Source organism: Alligator mississippiensis, chromosome 3 (assembly GCF_030867095.1).
Source record: "Alligator mississippiensis isolate rAllMis1 chromosome 3, rAllMis1, whole genome shotgun sequence".
Taxonomy (NCBI): domain Eukaryota; kingdom Metazoa; phylum Chordata; order Crocodylia; family Alligatoridae; genus Alligator; species Alligator mississippiensis.
Window position 1 is genome coordinate 53,238,053 of NC_081826.1, and position 3,407 is coordinate 53,241,459.

Genomic DNA, 3,407 nt, shown 5'->3' on the forward strand with positions numbered 1-3,407 from the left:
CGGCGCGGGACCTGCTGGGAAATGGAGTGCGCGGGGTGCGCGTGCGCGCTGCCCGCCCGCGGGCCCTGTGGAAGCCGAGCGTGGGACCGGCTCAAAGCCGCGCATGCGTAGCGGGAGCTCGCGGCAGTGGGGTGCGGGTGTGGCTGAAGGGGGAGGTGGCGCGAAGTCGCAGTGCGCGGCAGAGTTGGCGCGTCTGCACGGGGCACTTAATGCCCATTGGACTAGTTCTACCGCGCGTTGGCAGGGCGGCCAAAACCCTGCTAGTGCGCAGGACATTAGTCCAACGAGCATTAAGCATCACACAAAAAGTGTTCGTTTGCGCTAGTGTGCAGTAGCGCCGATTAAGTTTTTACAGGTACTAAATGTGCCCTGCCATAATTATGGTGAATTAATGAGCGTGTAGGTGCGCCCTCTATTACCAGCTTTGTGCCACTGCTTTTCCTTTTGACGTGGTGCAACAACGGGTATCGACATCTATTTGCTCAGCCTTTGTGTGGCCATAAAAAATGTTACGGCCACACACACGAGGTGTCAAGAGACGTGTGTTTCCACCCATGAAGGCACTTTTGATGGATGCAAAACCAGTGCAATTTTTAATTTTTCCACTAGATGGCAGAAATACCTTTTCTAAGTTTTTGGCGGGTCTTGTTTTGCTACCTGAAGCATAGGCTCTTAGCAACCCTCAGGTATTAGGGAGCCTGGAGTAAATACGTTGATAATAGTACAGTAAATACATTCTGTGGCTATCTAAGAAGCCTTCAGTATAGCATTTCTTCTTTACTTTGTGTCAAAATGCTCCCCAAGTTTCCCCAGGAAGTGTGATGTACAAAAGAGAATATCTGGCACCTGTTATTAGAATTTATCTTTAATTCTTTTTAACTAATACAGACCTGAGAGAAATCCAACTTCCTTCTTAGATCTATCTTATAAAATTAAGCAGATAAAGTAATTTCACGAGTCAGTAACTTCTTAACATATTTATCCTTTCCTGATTCTAGCTTGTTGCCTGAGGGGGAAAAATATGTTTGTGAGAAAGAATTGTAACAAACCTATTCCGTGTGCCAGTGATTCTCAATCAAGTGCCAGCTAGAGCACCAGGAGTGTGAAGAGATAAAGAGATAACAAGCTCATGCTCTCCCTGACTGGTAGGTCCCTGCCTCCACTGCAAGGAGGCAAGCACTGTAATAAATCAAATTTTAAAGTGGGGTACTGTTCAATTCACAACAGTTATGGATGGATGCCTTGAGTCTTAAAAAGGTTGAGAATAACTGCCTTATTCAAAAAGTAATAGGATTTTCGATTGAGTAAGGCATGTAAGATCCGATTCATAGAAAGATAAATAGAATATTTGTATTTTGTAGGCAAAACTAACCTATGTTACTTCAACAGTCCATCTCTGTCTTCAGTGTAATGCAAATAACTTGATCTCATTACAGTTTAAATTGGTAATAACATACCTATCAGCCTCAATGGCAGAAGGACTGGTACATATTCAGGAAATGAAGAAGGGTTTTAGCTTTTTTCTCCAAGGTCTTGGGAGTCTTCAGTTCTTGTAGACTACAAAACAGCTAAGGCAGAAATAATTTTTGGATCATCCTTCATGTGTTTTGACAGCAGTTTCTTGTGGCACATGCTTCACTCACTCTACAGAATCCAAACAAAAGTTGTGATAATTACTGCAAGTCAATCAGTCTCTCAACATTTGTCATAACCAGAAGCCAGATTTGTCATAACCTTTCCTTAGATCTGAATCATCAGTTTGAAAAGATATAAAACAATTCCTTCCTTAGAAAACCATAAACTGAATATACCTCCATCATCTGAGGGATCGTTAGTACCATGAACAGGGGTGTTAAACTCATCCAGCCCTGTAGGCCAGATGAATGCTGTTCACAGGCTGGATAAATGGTGCAGGGCCAGTCTTTTGGCCAGACTGAACCTGTAGACCAGCCACACATGCCAGATCTAGCATGCAGGGCTAGCATACATCCTGGACCAGCCCTGCATTGGTATTGTATCCAGTGGGTGTCCCAGACTGGCTAGAGCAGGCAGCATGTACAGCAAGCATCCTGGAATGGCCTTGCACTCCCTGTGCAACACACATCCTCCCTGGCCCCACACATTGTGTGAAGCATATAGGGCCAATCCAGTGCTCACCTTAAGTGGTGTATGGGTCCATTCCAAGACTCATAGGCAGTACTATGGGATGGTTGACAGGGCTCTGTGGGCTGTATCCGACACCCCTGCCATAAAGGAAAGATAAGTTTTGTAATCATAAAGCTTTAAACTCTTTCTTGCTCCTGAAAAAGACATAATCTTTCTATTACATGAAATCCCCAAGAAATGGTGTGTGGCCATTCACTCTCTGCACTTGCTTACAACCACATTTTGTTATTCAATCTGAATAAAAGAGTCTTAGTTATAACGCTGATCACTTGGGGTCTTATACCAACTTTACTGAACAAGTGAAGTTTGACATTGGTGTACTTGAGATTGAACTTTGAAAGTCTATTCCAAAACAGTACATAAGAAATAAGACCTTTAACAGATCTTTTCATTCCCTTTAGGTCATCTGAGAACTCCAAAAGATTTATGATTGAGGCTGTTCTTATTGTTACACCAAGTGATTCATGATTCCTAAATCTAGTTATAGTCTTACAATGTGTTAATTTTGTGAGGCAGTGTTGTTTAACAAAAGTGATGTTGGTATCCCAGACAGCAGTCTAATATTTTATTATATACATTTTCTAAAAAAAACAAACCCCAAAAAACCCTGCAGCTCAAGTATACAGACTGTTTTTTGTGTATAATTAGCCCCACTGGAGACTTATTTAGCAGCCCATTAGCCTTGTCTAATCAGCATATGTGAAACAGCAAATCTAGCTCTTTCTTACTTATACCCTCATTATGGACTGAGGATAGCAACAAACTATCATTTTAGCTACATTTGTTAGCCTGTTTTTCTTCTTTGCTCATTTTTTCCCCTCCTAGTCCTTTTTCCTTACTTCTCCCCACTTTCCTTTGTCTAGTCAGAATTAGAGAAAGGCCTAAACTGTAGAGTTCAGATTTAGGCCCAGATTTTCATTTCTGTCTGTTTGGTTCCAGAATATTGGATCTATTCTTCAACTACTTTATTCCATCAAATCCTTTCATTATATTTCTCTGATTTTTCCCCCTAATATCCTTTGCCCTGTAGACCTAGGATTTAACCTTAAGAATTACATCTCCAACCAACTATTTCATCCTGGAGTCTTAGTTTCACGTCCCCTTCTCTTGATTTCTTTCTTAGAATCCTTTAGCTATTTTTCTTGATTCTTTCTCTGAGACTGTCCATCATAGTTGGCTGCGGGCCCAACATTTAGCAGTCAGAATTACATTTCCAGACAACTTGCTATGAAACTGTGTTC

At 41.9% G+C, this 3,407-nt stretch overlaps 1 long non-coding RNA gene across 1 annotated transcript; it reads left to right on the top strand.

Annotated features, from left to right (window-relative positions):
* The first annotated feature begins 125 nt into the window (after positions 1–125).
* Positions 126–2,912, top strand: LOC132249288 (uncharacterized). The gene is made up of 3 exons (XR_009460691.1): positions 126–355; positions 999–1,145; positions 2,568–2,912. It is a non-coding gene; the product is annotated as an uncharacterized LOC132249288 (long non-coding RNA).
* The last annotated feature ends 495 nt before the right edge of the window (positions 2,913–3,407 follow it).